The sequence below is a fragment of the Rattus norvegicus genome, chromosome 6, assembly GCF_036323735.1.
Source record: "Rattus norvegicus strain BN/NHsdMcwi chromosome 6, GRCr8, whole genome shotgun sequence".
Lineage (NCBI taxonomy): Eukaryota > Metazoa > Chordata > Mammalia > Rodentia > Muridae > Rattus > Rattus norvegicus.
The window spans coordinates 99,879,415-99,903,796 of record NC_086024.1 but is presented as its reverse complement, the minus strand read 5'-3'; positions in this window follow the sequence as shown (position 1 = coordinate 99,903,796).

The following is a 24,382-nucleotide window of genomic DNA, read 5'->3' as shown; positions in this document are numbered from 1 at the left end:
ATGACAGAAAGTCTTGCCTCAAGAAGGTGCCACAAAAATGTGGCTTTAAATCTCGATTATCTCTTCTCCAGTTGTCACCCCCCCGCCATGGTTTTATGATATCATCAATGCCTATTAATTTGCCATTTATTTGAAGGGATTTCAGTATGGTGGACCCTTGGTATTTCCACACAAAACTGAGGGATGTAGTGAGGTTCCTAAAGCGAGTGCATTAGCGAGTGGGTTGTAATGGACAGTAAACGGAATAGGTAACTTCAGAAGAATCATTACTTGGGTATTATCAAACCTTATATTCTGTTATGGTTTGAGTGTGTGCCCCATTCCCCCAAAACTTGTAGGAAATGGAGTCTCCAATAACATTTGGAGGTGGTGCCCCATAGGTGATCAATCCATGAGGGTCTGACGGGGGGTGTGAGTGGAAATATCCTGTCACAGCAGGAGTGGGTTGATTATGAAAGGACAAGTCCAGGCCTGTCCTTTCTTTCTCTCACCCTATCTCTGGTCTTCTACCATGAGCCGATGCAACAAGAAGGTCTTTCCAAATGCTAGCACCTTCCAGCTTCCAGAACTATGAGAGATTCCTCTGGACTTTGGAGAAGTTTAAATTTATGTTCTTTATAAATTAGTGTCTATAGTACTGTGGCAGCAGCACAGACAGACTGAGATATGGTCTAGGGACACAGTGGATGTGGTAGTCCTTCCTCTCTGACGGTCAGGCTGTTCAGTATCTCCATGCTGTCTGCTCTGTGCAGTTTACATAAGCAGAGCACTCATACGAGGGATAGCCTTTCAGGTCTGGCCTTTTCATTTAGCATAGTATTTAAATTTTCTTATATGTGTATGAGTGTTTTGCCTGAATATATACCTATCATATGTGTCTGATGTCAAGAGATGGCAGAAGAAGGTGTTGGACTTCCTAGTACAGGAGTTACAGATGGTTGTAAGCCACTGTGTAGGTCCTGGGAACTAAACGTAGAGACTCTGGAAAAACAATTAGTATTCTTAACCACTGAGCTATCTCTCCTGACCCTGGCATGATGCTTTGAAGATTATTCAGTAACAATAGTTGTCATGGCTGAATAGTCTTTTGTGGGGTGATAGCATGCTTTCTTTTTATTGGTCGTGAACATTTAGAATGTGTCCATCTTGGTGCCATTGTGAATAACTGGACATTCATTTGGGCATTTGTTCTTGATTCTTCTGGGTACAAAGGTAGGGTCAGCTTGCTGTTCAATATTATTTGTTGTGTTGTGGGGAGTAGGGGTATGTGTGTGGAAGTGAAAGGACAATTTATGCAAGTGGGTTCTCTCCTCCACCACATAGGTCCTTGGGATTGAACTCAATGTCTGCCTTGGCAGCGAGTGCCTTTACCCTCTGGGCCATCTTGCCAGCCCCACTGTCTTAACTGTGAACTAATTTCCTTTCCTCCAGCAGTGAGTGATGTTCTACTTTCCCTCCATTGTGACAGCCTTGTTACTTCTGTATATATTCACTGTAGCTTGACGGGCAGGTTGCTCATGGGAACATTGCCTTTTAAGAAAGTTCTTCCAAGGGGTTGGGGATTTAGCTCAGTAGTAGAGCGCTTGCCTAGGAAGCGCAAGGCCCTGGGTTCGGTCCCCAGCTCCGAAAAAAAGAACAAAAAAAAAAAAAAAAAAAAAAAAAAAAGAACTTCCAAGTAGACAGCTTCAGACAGCTTCAGCCGATCATTTCTGAGCTCACTGTCTCCTGTCCTCTCTCCTCACTCTCCAGGCCATGTGCTGACGTCCTTCTTTTAAATGGGTTTTGCTTTTAGAACTTCTGTTTGCTTTGGAGTGTTCTCTCAGTTGAGATTACTTATCTATTCATTATTCATTGCATGTTTTCCTAAACATGCATAATATAACTAATAAAATTCTCATATTTAAATACCAACATTTGGTTGGGCTCAGACTCTAGTTTTTTTTTTTTTTTTCTTAAGAATTGGCCACTTACTCCTGTTCTTCATATCGAACAATTTGGGGTTTTTGTCTTGTTATCTTGAATATTACATTATAAGAACTCTGGATTTATGTATATTCCTCTGAGAAACATTGATTTATTTTCAAGAAGATATTTAACTTGGAAAAATTTAGACCGAGTCGTGAGGCAGTGGCACCAGCCTCAGTTCACATCTTTAGCCTTCCCCGGGGTTCTGTGGCTGCAGGCGCTATGACTTCTATGAGTCCTAATTTGTACCACTCTTTCTGTTCTTTGTCTTCTGGGCTGTATTCTAGTTCCAGTTGCTATGAATATCCCGCCCTCTCTCCTAGGTTCTTCTGGCCGGAAACACAGAGTTTTCTGTTGGTGTTATCTGAAACTATATCCAGTAGCATCCTTTTTTCTTAAGAGTTCAGTTGCCTTGAGTACTTTGATTTGCGTTCGCAGGTACCTGCCACCCAGCCTGCTTGTGTGCTAATGTCGTCTACCACTGTTGGACATTTTTCTTAGATCCTGTGCTGTAGAGCCTGTCCTGTGTCTCTAGTCTCTGCCTTTGATGTCCCTTTCTTCCAGAAGCCAGCCCGCACATGAGGATAGTGCCACCTTTGAACATTTCCAGCCAGTTGCTTTCTAGAAGGTAGCTGGACATGGGTATTCCTGATATTTTTCTCCGGTTGAACTGAACTTATGTATTTGGAGAATGATTTCAGAGGTGACATGCCTGGTATCTGTGTCAGTGTGGTTGTGTGATCTTTTTGCAATGCAGCTCATTGTTACCAGCTGCTTCCCATCTCTCCCTTCACGTCCTGCACAACGGTTGAGACTTATAAACTGTCCATTTCATTTATCAGACACTTCCGTGATTCTGACAGAAGCACAGAGTCCGCTGGCACCCCTACAGTTCTGTGTAGAGAAGTTCTACTGTCTCTGATGCCAGACTGCTTCCTGCTGCCCCTTAAAACTGATCCCTCTGCCAACTCCAGCCGTAGCAACCGCAGGCTGATCCCCTAGTTTTCCTAGTCTCGGGTGATCTCCTGCCCCTAGTTTTCCTAGTCTTGGGTGATCTCCTGCCTCTCTTTTTCCTAGTCTCGGATGATCTCCTGCCCCTAGTTTTCCTAGTCTTGGGTGATCTCCTGCCCCTAGTTTTCCTAGTCTTGGGTGATCTCCTGCCCCGAGTTTTCCTAGTCTTGGGTGATCTCCTGCCTCTAGTTTTCCTAGTCTTGGGTGATCTCCTGCACCTAGTTTTCCTAGTCTTGGGTGATCTCCTGCCTCTAGTTTTCCCAGTCTCAGGTGCCATGGAAATGGAACCACTCGATTTGTAGACAAACAAGTGGGCTCAACAAGCAGGCAGGTGGACTGTGGTGTGCATCAGAGCTTAGAGCAGAGCTCTCGTCTTCCCATCCCCGCCTCTTTCTTGTCCATGCTCCACTGTGTATTCAGTTGCTAGGATTCCTAGGTTTCTTCCATTCTGAGAGCTGACACTTGTGTTTTTAGAAAATCCCTTAAAGTAAGCTTTTTTGGAAAAAAAGTTCTCCCCTGATTAGCTTGCAGTTATATGTTATTTTGGAGGTTGTTTCCAATTTCTGGATTGTTCTGTGTGCTCTGGAGAAGGATCTGTGGTAGCTGTGCTTTCAGTTTGGAATGAGTGAGTTTCTTGAGTATATATAGCAAGCAAAAGAAGAAGGATAAATACCAAGAAGCAGACAAAGCAGCATTGGAAGCATTGTTCAGAGACAACTAGAGTAGCCAGATTGAAAGAACAAACAAAAATCACATCTATCCAGGGGTTAGAGGGGTGGAGGCAGTCAGAGGAGTTCCTGTCTGAGCTATGAATGAACTGGCTTTCTGTTCCCACTGCAGGCGTTTTTGTACAATGGGATAAACATTGTATAAAGTTGGAGTCTGTTGGAGAAGATGGACCCTCTAATTGGATGCAAGGATGCAGTGTTTTTAACACTGCTAGCTGTAAGCCAGGGGACCAGCCTGATACAGGACAGGGAGTTTCAGAGGAGACAGCCTAAAGCAGCACAGGACAATCAATAGAGTTTGCAAGTTAGTTATTTGTTTCTGAGACAGTCTCATGTACATGGTCTTGAACTTAGTCTGTGGCTAAGGATCTCTCTGAATGTATGCATCTACCGCCTAAGGGCTGTGTATCACCACACCTACTTCTGTGGTATTGAGGATTTAAGCTAGGATGTTGAGCCTGCTAGGCAAGCATCCATGAACCGAGCCACGTCTCCAACCACAAAACGAATTTGAGATTGAGATTATCTACTAGGCGCTTGTCAAAAGGAAAAAGTCTCCTTAAATAAAACACATACTCGAGCAGTGTTCACGGCACAGAGCAGACATTCTGAGCTTACAGTGCACTCAAAACATCGTATTCGGAGGATCAAACATCAGAGTGACATTGACTTCCTCAAAAGTAACACGGAGTAAAAAGCGGGATGATGCTTTTAAAATTAGCGGGCCGATGAGATGGCTCACTGGGAAAATCACTTGCTATGCAAGCCTAGAACCTACATAATGGTGGAAGGGGAGAATCGGCTCCACACAGTTGTCCTATGGCCTCCATGTGTGTATCATGATGTGTGCACTTGTGCAGACATACAATTTTTAAAAATCTACGAAGGGGATTTTTCAACTTAGAATTCTATATGCTTCGAGTTCCCTTCTCATGCATCTTACTTAGGCTTAAAGCTGCTTGAAGCTATACTCCAGGGTAAAGCAAGAAAACAGAAGACACAGGATTCAAGAAAACAGTGATGCCTCCTAAGAAGGAAACTAAAATAGTGTGGGTGACAGGCAGGCCTAGAGAGGAGCCAGTGCAGACAGGGGGAGCTCCAGAAGCCAAGAAAACAGATGAGAGGAACCTGGAGGAGAAAAACTGGTGTGAGGTTTGAAAGGGGATGATGAAGTAGGTCAGCGAGAAGCATAGCAGATTCGAGACTCCTGGAAAAGCAGCCCGGGGAGAGCTGAAGTGCAAGCCTAGATCATCCCCAGACGGCGGGGGATGGATACAGTCACACCACAGGCTCTGCCTACTGTTCAGTAAAACATGATAGCAGTTAAATGGGAAGGAAGAGACATCAGAAACAAGAGAGCTGCATCCTTCGGAAATAATGTCCGCTGAACTTATTCTGATACTAACTCAAGTATCAGAATAAGTAAATGGGAAATGTGGGAGTAATTGCTCTCCCCTTAAGTCAAAATTATTTAAAAAGTAGTCAAAAGAGTGGGAGCATTTTACCAGCTCAGCTATTTCCCCAGCCCCGTGACTTAGGGGGTGTTTTGTTTTGAGCTTGTTTCCCGTGATGAGGATTTGGAATGTCTAAAGGTCTCTATGCTTTTCAGTCCACAGTGGATGTGTTTTTGCTGATAACTTTCTCACTCTGTGCAAGTATTTCATAACTTTTAACCAAAGCCACACCTTCAGGTCTTATGGAGGTAAATCTTCTCAATCTTGGCTCCTGTTGATATGGCTGAGCCCCAAATTTCCTATTGGTCTTTCGACTTGATGACAAGGCCCTGTGAGGCACAGTAAGTGTCTCCAAGGGGGTGTTAGGTGTGTAAAGAACTATTTAATGGCGGCTGTCTCCTGGGTTAAGGATGCTGCTCTTGTTCTGACCTTGTTATCCCACTGCCATGGGCACACCGCTGAGTGTCTGTGTGCTTTGGGGTTTAGAATCTCTGCTGAATAATGAAGATAAATTCCCTGGAAGCCTTGGATATAGATTATGGGGCTTCTCGAAAATATTACCATCTAATTACCTTAATTGTCCATTTTTCTTTTGGGGGTAAATAGGACACAGGGATCCCAGGATAATTTTTAGCTAATGTAGGGATATAGTCGGGTAAGAATGCCTTATGGGGGTGTTAGGGATGGGACTTATGGAGGTGGTTTTGGGGTTCATGATCCTAACCCATCTGGAAACAGACTACCCAGCAGGCCCTTGGACCACTGCCCGAATGCATCTTCCAGCAGTCTGACCTTCAAGTAGAATGAGTTGTTCCCAAGATGACTGTCCCCTGTAGTGGCATCTAGGGCACCTAACCATCCAGACACATGATAAAGACACTTGGGGCTGGAAAACCCTTCTGGCAACCCTGCCCTGCTTCTAACGAGCCAAGCTGTCATTAGAACACCATGGCCTTTGTCCACTCCTGGGGACACATCTTGAAGAAGAGCCTGGAGACTCTGGCTCAGGACCTCTCGTGGCTCAGCAGTGCTGGGCAACATTGATCCTTGGTCCTTGAGTCTACAACATTTTTTTCTAAAGCAAATATCAAAATGGCAAATCTATACACATTTATGTTCCCTAAGGGTCATGCCTATCAAACTTAATATGCATCCTAAGAGCTTAATTTAACGTGAAGTCATGAACAGCAGCTGCATGACCTTATATCGTTGTGTCCTTCCATTCAGTTGCCTGGCCCCATCATTCTCTGCACAGGACACTGCTCTGGTATCAGTGGTGTAGTAATTGAGTAACAATTACTCATTTGTGTGACGAAATAGTAAAATCAATGGAAGGGAGAGAAGGTAGGAAGGGAGGGCTGTTCACAGTTTCAGAGTGCCCTTCATCATGATGGGGAAGCCATGATGGGAGGGTCTACAGGCAGCTGGTCACCCTGTGTCTGCAGTTAGAAAGCAGAGGAAGATAAATGTGATGCTCAACTCAGCTTCTCTTCTTTATTCAGTCTAGCACCCTGCCCATAGGGTGTGCCACCCACTCTAAGGATGGGTCATCCCCCACCCCAACTAATCTAACAAGACAACCACTCAGGCACATCCAGAGGTCTGGCTCCCAGATGATTCTAGATCCTGTTAAGTTCATACTCTAGGCATGGCGGCACATAACTGTAATCCCAGCACTGAGGATGTCCGGGAAGGGTGCATCCCTGCAACCTACCAGCCAGCTGGCCTAATTGGCAAGCCCCAAGTACCAGTCAGAGACTCAGTCTCCGAGATCAAAGAGGATGGCTCCTGAGAAATTACACCTGAGGATGAGCCCTGGCCTCTACCCACACACACAAGCACTACATACCTGAACACACATACTTTCTCATTCACACACACAGAAGAGAAGAAAATATGGTCTATAGATGCAATGGAATTCTACTCTGCCACAAAGAAAAAGGAAATCAGGGCATTTTCAGGAAAATGAGTAGAACTAGAAATTATGATTTTAAGCAAAATAACCCAGACCTAGACTCAAATATTAAATGCCTTCTCTCTACTACAAATTATAGATTTAATTTTTAATGTATAAAGGTATATGTGGGTAGGTGGGCAGTGGTCATGAAACGAGGTCTTAACACTCATACGCTGTATGCTGATTTTAAAAATTCATACAGCACATAGTAGGAGCTATCAAAGCTACCAGAGAGGGTTCTGCTGAGTCAATACATCAAAGTTATCTACATGCCAACAAGAAGATAAATTACCAAAAGAGTTATTTTGTATGAATAGTTGAGTGAAGTCATATTGTGAGGTTCCTGCATATCTAATATCACTAAGGAGCCCAGGAACTTGGTCATATCACCCAAGAGAAGAAACCATCAAGGGTGACATTTGACCCTCACCCATGCTCCTGTAAGCAAGCCCAAGGGAACAATTTGGATGACAAAAAATAAATTTAAAAAAGATAGAATGGTAGGAGGGGATAGGTTGGAAATAGGAAGAGGTCAGAATAAGTGGGAGGGACAAGAGAGGGTGAAGACGATCCTTTGCACACACTGAAAATGTCATAATGAAACCTAACATGTACGATCAACACGCTAATAAAGTCGTCGCAAAGAGTGGCATTTAAACCTTCTCTCCATCATCCTGTCCTACAAACATATCCGTGCTTTATATGACTTTGAAATGACCACATGCAGTCCCTGAGTACAGGATTAGTCACACCCATCAGCGTAAACCTTGTTCTCCAGCTCCTTGATCCTATTATTAACAAAAAGCATTGAGGACCTCTGGAGATTTCTGCCTATCAATGTTTACCTCAGCACAAATGAACATTTAGAAGTCGTTTTTCAACACTAAGTCATTGGTGCATTTTCAAATAATAATAATAATAATAATAATAATAATAATAAGCCTATCCCATGTGAATGTCAGTAATACGGCAGCTTGAGCTTCTGTGGCTTCAGTCTGCAGCCTTATGCCCCCATGAATCATAACAGTGACTATCTCTACAGTGAATAACTGGCCACTCTGCTTTCTAACCTAGTCTTCCCCCTCCACTGACTGGGGTTGGGAGGGGGAGTGTGAGTACAAGCTTATTCTAACCCCTAGCCAATCCTTTCTTCCCTCTAGCTTCCAATCTGTCATCCCAGAACTTCATGAGGTTTTCATTTCAGTTGTAATTTATACAGAACGGCACAGTTGTACAAACAAGAGAAACTTTGTCCTTAAGGAAAACAAGGTGTGTGTGTGTGGGGGGGGAATGAACCAGCCATCTTAGCCGAGCAAAAGTGACACTAGTCGGTCCAAACAGTCAGAACCACACAGCATCTGTCCCTGACACTCACATCCATGGAGGAAACCCCACTGTAGCTTGATCGATAAAGTGAGTCCTGCGTCCCTACCCCCTGCCCCCCAGAACAGAGATTCTGCCTTTTCCCAAGGGCCAGAAGATGGTTCAGGTGTGAAGTTTGTGTAACTGATAAGCACGCACCAGATGAATCGAAGACACAAATGGAGCTGGAGTCCTTAGCCTGGCCTTCTCTGTGTGAGTAGTTGCTCTGTCTCAGCAGAGATGACAGTTGGAAGCTTGTGTCTGGGTAGAGCACGGGTCACCTGGGCCCTCTGGCAGGCCTGATGTAGGAAAACTAGATTCTCTGAGAGCTCCGAGATTCCATCTCATAAACTTGAGGCAACTCCGGGCTAGAAAGGGACTCTGATACAGCATCAGATGAGCATTGCCAGCACCTGAGCCACCGTTCCTGGGTAAGTGTAGCTACCACCCCTCCTCTAAGAAGCCTCTCTTCATAGCAGGTGGAGACAGTCACAGAAATCCACAGCTGGACACATGTAGACATGAATGGATCGTGTTGAAACCCAGCTCCATCGGATACATCTGTGTCACAGCTCCTGCATCTGTGGGGTCAGGGGACACGGCAGAGGAGGCAGCAGAACGATTTTAAGAACCAGAGAATCAGGAAGACTGGTGAGACCATCTCTCCTAGAAATGGCTGCATAAACAAGGCCAGAATATTGGCAACACCAATGGTCATGTTAATGTGGAAGTGGGAGATTTTCAGAGTCCACCCCTAGACCAAGAACTATAGACAGCTGATGACTGCTGGGAAAAAGAGAATTAACTTCACCTAAATATGAGCTCCTTTATTGGCCCCAGAGCAAAGTGGTCGACCCAGAAACCGTATACACATGAGGGACAAAAATAGACTCACCCAAGCTGTATTTATAAATTTCATGTACACACACACACACACACACACACACACACACCAGTAATACTCAAAGAAAAAGGCTATCAACTTGAGACTAGGGGAAGGAACATGGAGGGGTTTGGAGGAAAGAAGATACCTAGAGGGGTGCTGGAGGGAGGAAAGGGAAGGGAGTGTAGTATAATTCCATTTCAACTTAAAACATATTTTAAAATGAAATGACTTAAAATTTAATGACTTTTATTTAATTTAAAATGACTTTTAAAATTTAAATGACTTAAAAAAAGAAAATCTCTTAGCTCAAGGACTTTCGCAGTGACCAAAGCAACTACAGCCAAAGCAGCCATGGTCAGGGCAGCTTTTCTAAGCAGGACCATAAAATTATTTCACTGCTACTTCATAACTGTAATCTTACTACTGTTACGATGTAAGGTAAATGTCTGTTTTCTGATGGTCTTAAGGGACCCTGACGCCCGAAGGCCAGCTAGTCTTGTGGACACAGTGGCAAGCAAGAGACTAGAAGAGAAGGTTCAACATCTTAGCTGTGTGGAAGCCAGTATTCTCCTAGTGACCTTCAGATGAAGCTGTAGAACTCTCAGCTCCTCCTGCACCATGCCTGCCTGGATGCTGCCACGCTCCCACCTCGATGATAATGGACTGAACCTCTGAATCTCTAAACCAGCCTCAATTAAATGTTGTCCTTATAAGAGTTGCCTTGGTCATGGTGTAAAGCCCTATCTGAAACACTTTGTCTCTGAGACCCGTTTCCTATTCACCCTCAAAAGGAAACACTTAAGTTGGCTAGAAGGTTGGTCAGACACTCTCAACAATAACGACAATGAGGTGACCTTACCCACTGTCTTAGGGTCTTACTGCTGTAAGCAGAAGTCATGACCAATGTAAGTCTTATAAAGGACAACATTTAATTGGGGCTGGCTTACAGGTTCAGAGGTTCAGTCCATTATCATCAAGGTGGGAACATGGCAGCGTCCAGGCAGGCATGGTGCAGGAGGAGCTGAGAGTTCTACATTTTCGTCTGAAGGAAGCCAGGAACAGCCTGAGCATTCCCTGGCAGCTAGGAGGAGGGTCTCCAAGCCCACCCCACAGTAACACACTTCCTCCAACAATGGCACACCTTCTAATAGTGCCACTCCCTGGGCCAAGCATATGCAAACCATCACAGTTATCATACAATTATTAGGTATTATTATAATATTTTCACCCAAAATTTCTTTCTGTGAGTCCCCTTTTCTCTCTCCCCCATGTCTGCCTCCTCTTTGTCCCTTCCTGCCTTCAGCACATAAGGCCTTCTGCCATACCCCCTTTCCCAGGACCCCTTGCTCCTTCTCCTGGTCTTCTGCCTACTTTCATAGCCTGTGCTCGCCCAATGTTACTTTATTTACAGACACGCACACTTGCAAGTTAGGATCCACATACGAGTGAAAAATGTGACTTCTGTATTTCTGAGTCTGGCTCCTCTGAGTTAACATAATATTTTCCAGATCCATCCATTTGGGGTGGTTTTCCGTAGCGTAGCACGTGAGCAACCGTGGCTGAAGTGAACACATGACGAAGCTCACTGTGGACTATTTCTGACAGCTACATTGACAGCTCTTAGTGACACTGGTTATCCTAAAGCCGTCCTGAAACCTTGGTGAAGTTAGTGGCGTGTCCCTAATGGCAGAGATTACAGAAGCCTTCAGGGCCTTCAAAATCCCTGCTCATAACTTCCTCACTTTCCCTCTCCTTGACAAACAATCCTTAAACCCCACTACCACCCCTTTTCTTCTCAGACCTACCTAACGGCCCTCTGAGTGCATTCGGCCTTTGATAGTTGGTATTTGGGAACAGTGTGTGCACTGTTGGGCTGGAAACCAGATAACACCATTTGCATTTATTTACCTTAGCTACCAGGAAAAGGAGCCCAAAGAAAGAAGCCATGTGTGCTCTGCCTTGGTCACAAGCCATGGCTGTGGGTCATAGAAACTGAGGAGATGAGATGGCTGGAGAGCAGAGTAGGATGCTCTGCTGAGCAAACAGACCCGTGTCTGTGCTTGTGATTTCTTCACAGATGCCTTTGTAAAAGCATTGTAATTAGAAAGTTTAAATCCCCCCCCCCCCGCCCTGCCCCTCTCTGTTCTCCTCCCTCTCCCTCTCCCCAACTCTAGTGTATTTGTGTGTATGTGTGTGTGTGTGTGTGTGTGTGTGGTGTGTGTGTGTGGTGTGTGTGTGTGTGGTGTGTGTGTGTGTGTTGGTATGTGTGTGTGGTATGTGTGTGTGTGTATGGTGTGTGTGTATGTGTTGGTATGTGTGTGTGTGTGTGTGTGTGTGTGTGTGTGTGTGTGTGTGTGTTGGTATGTGTATACCACAGTATGCATGGGGAGGTCAGAGAACAACCTCAGGTGTTGATCCTTCCCTTCTAGTCTCTTGCTTGCCACTGTGCCCACAAGGCTGACTGGCCTTCGGGTGTCGGGGGATTCTCCTTTCTCCCTTCCATCTCTATCGGATCAGTGGGATTATATTTCCCTATAATGCTTCCATGTCCATCTGTATGGATTCTGGGGCTGATGTTCAAGTCTTCAGGACTCTGTGTGTCTCGACCCTTTGGGTGATCGAATGACCCTTTCACAGGCTCCCTTAAGACCATCAGAAAACAGATTTACATTATTTCATAACAGTAGTAAGATTACAGTTATGAAGTAGCAATGAAAATATTTTTTTTTGGTTCTTTTTTTTCGGAGCTGGGGACCGAACCCAGGGCCTTGCGCTTCCTAGGCAAGCGCTCTACCACTGAGCTAAATCCCCAAGCCCTGAAAATAATTTTATGGTCAGGGTTCCCACACTTGAGGAACTGTGTTAAAGGGCTGCAATGTTAGGAAGGTTGAGGACCGCTAACCTAGAGGAAGGGAGCTTGGAGTTGAGAACAAGCGCCAACCCAGTGGTGCGACGTGTCTGGAAGGAGACTGGTCACCAGTTCAGAAATGAACAGGGATGATTTCTCAGTAAAAGGAGTTGCCTGCCCCAGCCTGGACTCTGTGCCTGGAGCCAGCCCAGCTCTGCTGTTGTTTGCTTGTATGCTAATTCGCTTCCTTGGCTGGGAACACAGTATTGGGCATCTACAGGTCCTTTACTGTTGCCTCTTATTTAGTGCCAGTCTTCAAAGAAAGCTTCCATGAAGGGAGACACAACTGACATTGTAGGTGTTCTGCATCTTCATTCCTGCCTGGTAAAGTCAGATCGAAATGCCCTCCTACACCATTGACTCTCTTTTTTCCCCACCCTGTACTGTGGCTTCTTGCTACTAAGGATGTAGTTTATCATGTCCCAACAGCTTTCCTGAGCTGGGCAAAAAATGGAGGACTCCCTTTTCTTAGCAGGGCTTCCTCTTCTTCACCTGATCTAGGGAGCCCAACCCCCACTTTACTTAGAGAATGCCACTTAATCCCTGGGGAAATTACAGGGTCAACTTCCTAGAATGACTCTCCATGCAAATGAGGTGTCCCCAATACTTTAAACCTCAATCAGTGAAACTTTACCCTAAGAAGGACCCCTTCCCACTCTCCAAGGTTCAAATGTATAGCCCTGGTTTATCCATATAAAGTGTATGTGTAAAAGCCCAACCCAGATAAAGATTTGTTCACAGACTGAGATCGTCTCGGGGATCTGTTTCATTGAAGATGGTTGGTGAGGGCCTTTGTCTAAAAGAGCTATATCACTAAGATCCTCGGAGAAGGCCTTTCCCCCAACCCCCACTCACTCCCAGCCAGACCAGGATCCTGCAGACCCCACCCATTCTGGACTCCACTTTATCCTTTCAGTCCGGTGTGCAGCAGTATCTGGACACCCTGAAAGGGGAGAAAGGGAGGATGGAGAACCGAAACTGGACTCCAACATGAATGCCACACGGTCCCAAGTTCAAGCAAACACCATGCTGCTGGAACCAGGTTTTTATTCTGATGTGAGTAAAGAGACAGAGAAGGTAGAGAGAAGATATTTTTTTTTTAATTTTTTTTTATTTGTTATTTTTTTATTAACTTGAGTATTTCTTATATACATTTCAAGTGTTATTCCCTTTCCCGGTTTCCGGGCAAAATCCCCCTCCCCCCTCCCCTTCCTTATGGGTGTTCCCCTCCCAACCCTCCCCCCATTGCCGCCCTCCCCCCATAGTCTAGTTCACTGGGGGTTCAGTCTTAGCAGGACCCAGGGCTTCCCCTTCCACTGGTGCTCTTACAAGGATATTCATTGCTACCTATGGGGTCAGAGTCCAGGGTCAGTCCATATATAGTCTTTAGGTAGTGGCTTAGTCCCTGGAAGCTCTGGTTGCTTGACATTGTTGTACTTTTGGGGTCGCGAGCCCCTTCAAGCTCTTCCAGTTCTTTCTCTGATTCCTTCAACGGGGGACCTATTCTCAGCTCAGTGGTTTGCTGCTGGCATTCGCCTCTGTATTTGCTGTATTCTGGCTGTGTCTCTCAGGAGCGATCTACATCCGGCTCCTGTCGGTCTGCACTTCTTTGCTTCATCCATCTTGTCCAATTGGGTGGCTGTATATGTATGGGCCACCTGTGGGGCAGGCTCTGAATGGGTGTTCCTTCAGTCTCTGTTTTAATCTTTGCCTCTCCCTTCCCAGCCAAGGGTATTCTTTTTCCTCATTTAAAGAAGGAGTGAAGCATTCACATTTTGATCATCCGTCTTGAGTTTCATGTGTTCTAGGCATCTAGGGTAATTCAAGCATTTGGGCTAATAGCCACTTATCAATGAGTGCATACCATGTATGTCTTTCTGTGATTGAGTTAGCTCACTCAGGATGATATTTTCCAGTTCCAACCATTTGCCTACGAATTTCATAGACTCGTTGTTTTTGATAGCTGAGTAATATTCCATTGTGTAGATGTACCACATTTTCTGTATCCATTCCTCTGTTGAAGGGCATCTCGGTTCTTTCCAGCTTCTGGCTATTATAAATAAGGCTGCGATGAACATAGTGGAGCACGTGTCTCTTTTATATGTTGAGGCATCTTTTGGGTATATGCCCAAGAGAGGTATAACTGGATCCTCAGGCAGTTCAATGTCCAATTTTCTGAGGAACCTCCAGACTGATTTCCAGAGTGGTTTTACCAGTCTGCAATCCCACCAACAATGGAGGAGTGTTCCTCTTTCTCCACATCCTCGCCAGCATCTGCTGTCACCTGAGTTTTTGATCTTAGCCATTCTCACTGGTGTGAGGTGAAATCTCAGGGTTGTTTTGATTTGCATTTCCCTTATGACTAAAGATGTTGAACATTTCTTTAGGTGTTTCTCAGCCATTCGGCATTCCTCAGCTGTGAATTCTTTGTTTAGCTCTGAACCCCATTTTTTAATAGGGTTATTTGTTTCCCTGCGGTCTAACTTCTTGAGTTCTTTGTATATTTTGGATATAAGGCCTCTATCTGTTGTAGGATTGGTAAAGATCTTTTCCCAATCTGTTGGTTGCCGTTTTGTCCTAACCACCGTGTCCTTTGCCTTACAGAAGCTTTGCAGTTTTATGAGATCCCATTTGTCGATTCTTGATCTTAGAGCATAAGCCATTGGTGTTTTGTTCAGGAAATTTTTTCCAGTGCCCATGTGTTCCAGATGCTTCCCTAGTTTTTCTTCTATTAGTTTGAGTGTGTCTGGTTTGATGTGGAGGTCCTTGATCCACTTGGACTTAAGCTTTGTACAGGGTGATAAGCATGGATCGATCTGCATTCTTCTACATGTTGCCCTCCAGTTGAACCAGCACCATTTGCTGAAAATGCTATCTTTTTTCCATTGGATGGTTTTGGCTCCTTTGTCAAAAATCAAGTGACCATAGGTGTGTGGGTTCATTTCTGGGTCTTCAATTCTATTCCATTGGTCTATCTGTCTGTCTCTGTACCAATACCATGCAGTTTTTATCACTATTGCTCTGTAATACTGCTTGAGTTCAGGGATAGTGATTCCCCCTGAAGTCCTTTTATTGTTGAGGATAGCTTTAGCTATCCTGGGTTTTTTGTTATTCCAGATGAATTTGCAAATTGTTCTGTCTAACTCTTTGAAGAATTGGATTGGTATTTTGATGGGGATTGCATTGAATCTGTAGATTGCTTTTGGTAAAATGGCCATTTTTACTATATTAATCCTGCCAATCCATGAGCATGGGAGATCTTTCCATCTTCTGAGGTCTTCTTCAATTTCTTTCCTCAGTGTCTTGAAGTTCTTATTGTACAGATCTTTTACTTGCTTGGTTAAAGTCACACCGAGGTACTTTATATTATTTGGGTCTATTATGAAGGGTGTCGTTTCCCTAATTTCTTTCTCGGCTTGTTTCTCTTTTGTATAGAGGAAGGCAACTGATTTATTTGAGTTAATTTTATACCCAGCCACTTTGCTGAAGTTGTTTATCAGCTTTAGTAGTTCTCTGGTGGAACTTTTGGGATCACTTAAATATACTATCATGTCATCTGCAAATAGTGATATTTTGACTTCTTCTTTTCCGATCTGTATCCCCTTGATCTCCTTTTGTTGTCTGATTGCTCTGGCTAGAACTTCAAGAACTATATTGAATAAGTAGGGAGAGAGTGGGCAGCCTTGTCTAGTCCCTGATTTTAGTGGGATTGCTTCGAGTTTCTCTCCATTTAGTTTAATGTTAGCAACTGGTTTGCTGTATATGGCTTTTACTATGTTTAGGTATGGGCCTTGAATTCCTATTCTTTCCAGGACTTTTATCATGAAGGGGTGTTGAATTTTGTCAAATGCTTTCTCAGCATCTAATGAAATGATCATGTGGTTTTGTTCTTTCAGTTTGTTTATATGATGGATCACGTTGATGGTTTTCCGTATATTAAACCATCCCTGCATGCCTGGGATGAAGCCTACTTGATCATGGTGGATGATTGTTTTGATGTGCTCTTGAATTCGGTTTGCCAGAATTTTATTGAGTATTTTTGCGTCGATATTCATAAGGGAAATTGGTCTGAAGTTCTCTTTCTTTGTTGTGTCTTTGTGTGGTTTAGGTATAAGAGTAATTGTGGCTTCGTAGAAGGAATTCGGTAGTGCTCCATCTGTTTCAATTTTGTGGAATAGTTTGGATAATATTGGTATGAGGTCTTCTATGAAGGTTTGATAGAATTCTGCACTAAACCCGTCTGGACCTGGGCTCTTTTTGGTTGGAAGACCTTTAATGACTGCTTCTATTTCCTTAGGAGTTATGGGGTTGTTTAACTGGTTTATCTGTTCCTGATTTAACTTCGATACCTGGTATCTGTCTAGGAAATTGTCCATTTCCTGAAGATTTTCAAATTTTGTTGAATATAGGTTTTTATAGTAAGATCTGATGATTTTTTGAATTTCCTCTGAATCTGTAGTTATGTCTTCCTTTTCATTTCTAATTTTGTTAATTTGGACGCACTCTCTGTGTCCTCTCGTTAGTCTGGCTAAGGGTTTATCTATCTTGTTGATTTTCTCAAAGAACCAACTTTTGGTTCTGTTGATTCTTTCTATGGTCCTTTTTGTTTCTACTTGGTTGATTTCAGCTCTGAGTTTGATTATTTCCTGCCTTCTACTCCTCCTGGGTGTATTTGCTTCTTTTTGTTCTAGAGCTTTTAGGTGTGCTGTCAAGCTGCTGACATATGCTCTTTCCTGTTTCTTTCTGCAGGCACTCAGCGCTATGAGTTTTCCTCTTAGCACAGCTTTCATTGTGTCCCATAAGTTTGGGTATGTTGTATCTTCATTTTCATTAAATTCTAAAAAGTTTTTAATTTCTTTCTTTATTTCTTCCTTGACCAGGTTATCATTGAGTAGAGCATTGTTCAATTTCCACGTATATGTGGGCATTCTTCCCTTATTGTTATTGAAGACCAGTTTTAGGCCGTGGTGGTCCGATAGCATGCATGGGATTATCTCTATCTTTCTGTACCTGTTGAGGCCCGTTTTTTGACCAATTATATGGTCAATTTTGGAGAAAGTACCATGAGGAGCTGAGAAGAAGGTATATCCTTTTGCTTTAGGATAGAATGTTCTATAAATATCCGTTAAGTCCATTTGGCTCATGACTTCTCTTAGTCTGTCGACATCACTGTTTAATTTCTGTTTCCATGATCTGTCCATTGATGAGAGTGGGGTGTTGAAGTCTCCCACTATTATTGTGTGAGGTGCAATGTGTGTTTTGAGCTTTAGTAAGGTTTCTTTTACGTATGTAGGTGCCCTTGTATTTGGGGCATAGATATTTAGGATTGAGAGTTCATCTTGGTGGATTTTTCCTTTGATGAATATGAAGTGTCCTGAGAAGATATTTTTTAAAGATAAATGCTTAAATCAGGGTTCTGGGGAGACAGCTCAGCAGTTAAGAACACTTGCTGCTTTTGAAGAAGACCCAGGCTCCATAGGTTCCAGTCTCAGAATTCCCATGGCAGCTCACGACTATCTGTAACTCCAGCTCCAGGGGATCCCGTGCCCTCTCTGGCCATCCTAAACTCTGTATGCATATGGTGTACAGACATACATAGATAGATATATGAAGGCAAACCCTCAAACACATGAAATAAAAATGCTTGAGTAAAATATGCTGAAGACTGGTACTGTCTTGGAGTTCACTATTTTTTCTTTTAACAAACTATCTAATATACGACACTTTAATGGAGTGAATGAACATCTCTATCCAACGTCTGGTACTGCACATCACCTTCATGCAGTACTCGCAGAGACCAGAAGAGGGCATTAGATCCCTAGGAACTGGAGCTACAGACAGTGGTTAGCCAGCATATGGGTGCTGGGAATAGAATCCTGGTCCTCTGGAAGAGCAAATAGTACTCTTAACCATTGAACCACCTCTCTGGTTCCTAAATTGGGCATCATTGTTTACAGGTCAATGTGTAGTGAGCTCACCTGCTCTCAGTTCTAACACCCCAGTTCTTCCAGTTACTGTTACAGCCTTCTTTCTACTTAGCAAAACCAAACTGAGATGCCCCTCTTCTAAGGCAGATCACATTGCATTAATCTCTCAATGAGATTTCAGCTAAGTAACCAGTTACATCAAAGTATGGTCTCTCTCTCTCTCTCTCTCTCTCTCTCTCTCTCTCTGTCTGTCTGTCTGTCTCTCCTGCCCCTCATTTCACTCATCTTCAAGTTCTGTTACTCTGGACCAAATATTTTCAGCTCCTTTTAATTGTTTTTCTTGTAATGTACTCCTCTATTTTCAAGTGATACACTTTTACTACTTTTTCAGTTATACATTTCAGATGTTTTTTATGGACACTGTATTATGGGAAATGATAGAACATTATAAAGCAGGCCATGGAGGTCTCACAGGCCACCATCCCATTTCCTTGTCACCATCTATCAAATGCCATCATCCCCTGGCCCCAGTTTGATAGAGCGTTGATATGAAGCATAGGAAATATGCAATTTCTGAGAACTTGCATGTCTGAATGTTTATCTATTATACTCTCATGGCCAATTTAGGCTTTAGCTGGGTATAAAATTCTAAGGTAAAAGCCACCTTCATTAGAATCTTGAAAGCATTGGCCCACATTACGTTGGAGAAGGTATGTTGAAGTGATAACGATAAATATTCTGTAAATTTATTTCATCGTCGTGGATATAGAGGCTAGTTATGTTATGGTTTGAATTTGAAATGTCTCCAAGACACATGTTTTGATTGCTCATTTCCCAGATGATGGTACCATCTTGAGAGGCCATGGAACCTTTAGGAGGTGGGCTCTGGTGGTCCAAGTAAATGGACCTTTGAAGTATAACAATGGTTCTCTGGTTCTGACTTGTCTGTTTCCTCCTCTGATATATCCTTACCGCCATGAACTTCTGCTGTGCTTTCTTTACCAAGGATTGGAGAAACTACCCCCTGAAACCATGATCCCACCCCCTTTCTTTCTTTACGATTTTCCTTACAGGCATTTTGGTCACAGCAATGTAAAATAACCAGTTCAGCTTGTTTTGGCTAAATTAGAACCATCAGAATGAGTGAAAGCCGGTGGAGTGTGGACAGGAGTCATGGACGAGGCTCACACAGTTCTGTGTGTTCTTTCCCCTTCCTGTGGTGGTCACAGCCACATCAAGTGGGACACCTCTCTCAGATCGCAAAGCTCTGCTGACTGAGAGTGATTTCAGGGCTGCTGTTAGCTGATGCTCGTTAATGAGTACATCCCAAGCCAGTATCTCCCTCTGTAGCTTAGGCTGACCTTAAACTAGCTTTACCTAACAACCCTCCTGCCTCAGCCTCCTGAATTACAGCCATGAGCCAAGTTCTGTTCCATGCTGACCCTCATTCCTTTGTAAACTATGTGTTTCCCATGTGAAGATGCATGTGATGTCTCTACATGTTCATGGAGGAGGATGGGGAGTCTGTAGCTAGAATGAACGCTATGAGTTGATCAGTTGTCTGTCAGTTTCCCTTCCCTCCTTCTTTCTTTTCCTCCCTTCCTCCTTCCCTCCCTCCCGTTCACTTCCTCCCTCCCTTCCTTCTGTTTGTTCTTTCTTCCTTTCTTTTTTCTTTCTAATTTTAACTTTAAGGTCTATCTATCTATCTATCTATCTATCTATCTATCTATCTATCTATTAATTTTTGGTCTTTTTGGGGCAGGGTTTCTTTGTTGAGTCCTGGCTGTCTTGGAACTCACTCTGTAGACCCGGCTGGTGTCTGCCTCCCAAGTGCTAGGATTAAAGTTATGTACTACCACTGCCCAGCTTTGACCTTAATTCTGTGCCTGTGTATATATGTCTCTGTGTATAAATATCAAGTGTGTGTGTGTGTGTGTGTGTGTGTGTGTGTGTGTGTGTGTGTGGTGTCAATAGAAGCCAGGAGCTCCACCTCCTGGAGCTGGAGTTGCAGAGAGTCATGATCTGACTGATGTGGGTGCTGAGAGGCCAACTCTTCAACAAGAGCAGCCAAGGATATTAATCTTTGAGTTATCTCCTTAGCCCCGTACGTGATCCTGTCTGTCCATCTATCTTTGTATTAGATTTCAAAGTAAGGAACAGAGAAAAACATGCTCTGTGTGATGGTGTGGAGTAGAAATGTAAGACATAAAAGTAACATTAAAAATGTTTTCAAAGCAATAAACCATATTGATCAAGAGGGGTGGGCTCTAGAAACTGACAAAAGTTCAAACTCTGGTCCCACCACTTTGGGCAAAAGGCCTTGGGCAGGATAGGTAGCTTCTGTTTTCTTCATATATAAAATAGAATAATACTAGGCAATATTATTGTGAAAAATGAGACTATACCGCTTACTTGGCCTATATTAACACAGAAAAAGACTTAAAAGACTTGTTGAGTTGTTTATTATTGTTGTTACTATTATTATTATTATATTATTATTATTATTATTATTATTATTATTATTATTACATTGAGCATGGGTTAGCATTGGCTAATGTTTGGCTGTGAAGGATTTACTTTAAGTTCTGCCCATATGTATTGTACTGTACTCAGTAAACACTAGATATCAGTTTCAATATAAAGATGGAGGAAAATCTATTTTAGTGCCTTGTTTAGTTTTCCTTAAAAATCTCTTTTTCAGGGGACCAGTAATTTTCTTGTAAACCATTTCAGGACTGCCTTCAAGAACATGCTGGAGCCTATCCCCCAGTTCTTATTTTTACTACGTTGATATGGCTTGAAAAATCGTTGTAATTTTCTCCTTTTGGGTCCCTAAGGCCAATAGGAGTCAGTGTGAGTCATCTGTCTCCCTCTTCTACATGTCTTAGTTGCTATGCTTCAATCCCCTGGGAGATGGTTGAATACAGGCATAGGACCATGGGCTCTCAGGGATAGAAGGGGTCTCCATGAGCTTCCCATCCATCCATTTCACCTTCCAGATAAACTATACATGGCTCAAAGTGGGTGGCAGCTAATTTCCCTGCAGGTCAACAGTGCCCCTCTGGCAGTGTTGTTAGTGTTCAGGGACGATAAGTAACCGTGTTCCATCCCTTGCTCTGAGCTTAGAAATAATAGCAAAAGAAGATTTGGGAATCTGACAGGATGAGATGAAATGTTGGCTTTCTTGCTGGGTGAAGCTAAATTGGATCGTACAGCTTGATAGGCAATCAAATAAATGGTTCTTGCCCCGATGTGAACTCCTTCACTCCGCAGTCTACTGGCTGTCTTCCCCAAGCCTTTCCTTCTGGCCAGCAGAGATGACCAACAACTCAACAAGCAGAAAATGCCTGGGCCGCTGTTCTTGGCCTCTCTCACGGCAGAGCATGACCACGTGACCGGGCACTGGCCAATGTGAGTAAAGAGGAAGTTTATGAGGAAACTTCTGTTATACCTGTTCTCTTTAAAAAGAGATGGACCAGCGGTTGAGAGCACTGGCTGTCTTCCAGAGGATCAGGGTTCAATTCCCAGCACCCACAGGTTGGCTCACAATTGTAACTCGAGTTTCAGGGTATCTGACACCCTTGTCTGATCTCTGTGGATACTGCATGCATGCACAGGCAAACACACATAAAAAACTCAAAAAAAATTACAGGGAGATGCTTGCTGGGTGTGCTTGAAGTAGGCCTCTTATTTCCAGGGTCCTGGACAGGAACAAGGCCAAGAAGGCAGCGCCAGCGATTGGAAGTTGAGATACACAGATTTCATTATGAAGTTTGCTTTGCCCCCAAGGGGAGAGGATTATTGCAATTATGTCACCACCCATCAGGCTGTCAGAAAAGCCAAGCTCCCCTCTCCCAAACAGCCAGAGAAGAACAGAGTGGCGGAACCAAATGGCAGGCTGTCAATCAAATCGAGTTCTCATATCCTCCATATTTTCTGAAGAGGAAAATACTTCATTTTCTCCTCTTTAAGTAATTGATTAGTCATAGAATCCAACGAACCCACGGGCTCACACAGGAAGGTCCTGCTCAGATGGGAGGCCTAGTGTCACGTGATGGGAAGGGAGAAAGAGGATATGAAGTTGGTCCTGCTACCCAGGTCAGTGCTTGCAGGGTGCCGGTTGCTAAGGTTTGTTCACAGCTCACACGTGACTTGAACTCTTGTCATTTTGTGAGGACATCTTACCGACCTCCTCCAAACTCTCATTTAGGTATGGAACCAAATCTTGGCTACCTGACTTCACTTTTCTGGAAATATTTGTCAAAGTCTATGACAAAGTTTTAAGTTTGGGAGAGAGTGGAGATAAAGTTCTACATCAGCATTAGACATTTCTTCGGGTACCCAACTGGCCGGGCTTACTTTCCACAGACACTGGAGATGAAGACATGAGTGGAAGAATCTAGCATAGCCACTTGGAGCTATTGGTTCCATAAGAAGTAGAAGCAAGTGGGGTGTTGGTGATGCAGGGTGTAAAAGGGACCTTGCAGGGGGGTGCTTGGTGTGAGAAACATGAATGGCGTGCACACCCATGTCACACGTGTGTGAAGGGTCAGGGAGGGCTGAAGGAAGAGAGCGTCAACCAAGCAACTGCCCAGAGGTAGAGCAGCAGCAGCTGAGGCAAGGGAAGAGAAGGGTCAGTGTCACAGCCAGAGGAGGCACAGATGAGCTTCGGGAGGGGCAGGAGGAGAGGGCCCCTGTTATGGGTTGTGGTTTGTGTTGAGTTATGAGGAAGAGTGGAGAGTTTCAGCTAGAGTATACAAGTCAGGATGAGGCTGAGAAAGGGTCTTCCTAGCTACAGTGAACCAAGAAGGACCAGTAGGGTCATCAAGGGTGCTGAAGTAGGCAGTCTAAGGTGTGTGTGTGTGTGTGTGTGTGTGTGTGTGTGTGTGTGTGTGTGTGTGTGCATGTACCTGTGTAGGGATCTGCCACAGGTAGCTGTCTTCAATGAATCTTCAGTGATATTTACAGAGGTGGAAGATTCAAGACTAAACAAGTGGGATGGGGCTGAAGGAAGGATAATGAACTTCAGAAGGCAATGTCTTCGGGGACAATGGTGCTGGACACCCACATAGGGAGAAGGAGGCGGTGAGGTACCAGTGTCTGGAGCTGACAGGTTCATGTCCACTCTTCAGGCTCTGTCTGTGCTGATTGCTCGGAACCGCTGCTGTTCTCCATTCTGCCTCATGATCTTGGCTGAAAGGCCTTTGCTCTGCTCTGTTCTTGGGTCTACATCTCTAGTGTTACAGGCCTTGGGTGGGTAGGGCATGGGTATCACTGATCCCAAGGGACACTGATTCCAGAACCAGGAAGACACAGGCACAGACAGGAAAGGTCTTAGTCTTACAAATCCTGCTGGTGAGTGTGCTCCCAGCCATCATGGCTTCGTGACCTTTTATTGTATTTTCCTACTCGTCAGCCTCTGCCTGTCTGACCGGAGGTGCTGAGTTTTTTCCACTTGGATGCATCGTGATGAGATTCTCCCAATGTTTTTTGATTTTTATTAGTCTCTCCTCTCTGGAGTTGATTATTCTTCTGGCTTCATCGTTCACTGAGTGTCAAGGCCATCTCAACTCGGGAGGCATTTCCCTCTCTGATTCAGTTTGACGCAATTTCTTCTGAGGTGATTCAGTCAGCCACAAAGGCCCATTCCAGAGCCCGAGCCTCTCGGAGAAGTCATTAGGCTCAGCAGATCAGAAATCTTGGCTCTGGATAAATAAGCACTTTGATAAAGTCTTTTAAAAAAGTCTTTCCCATGGGCCCTTGCTACCTTAAACTTAGAGATTTTTTTTTTGTGTGCTCTTGGCCTAGGTTCAGCTGGCAAGCACTCGGGTATTTGTCTTTAAAAAAAATTTTTTTTTATTAAATAAAATTATTTGATGGTTTCGTGGATGCAGTGAATTTTAGTTGTTTTCACCCCCACTATCCCTTCACCCCCTCTTCTGCTGACACCCTTTTTCTCAATACGTCCCCTTCCTACTTTCAAGTCATTGTTTTGTGTGTGGCCCATTGAGCTGAGTTAAGGGTGCGTACACAAACATCAGTGGAGTGTTATTAACTGGAGCACAGACAGCTTGTCAGTGGGTACAGCACTGAAGAAAACGATACCCTCTCCCACAGTGACCGTTAGCTGCCGCTTTTCACAGAGCGGCTCCCTCACGCCCTCCCTCATCCATGGGGAAATCTT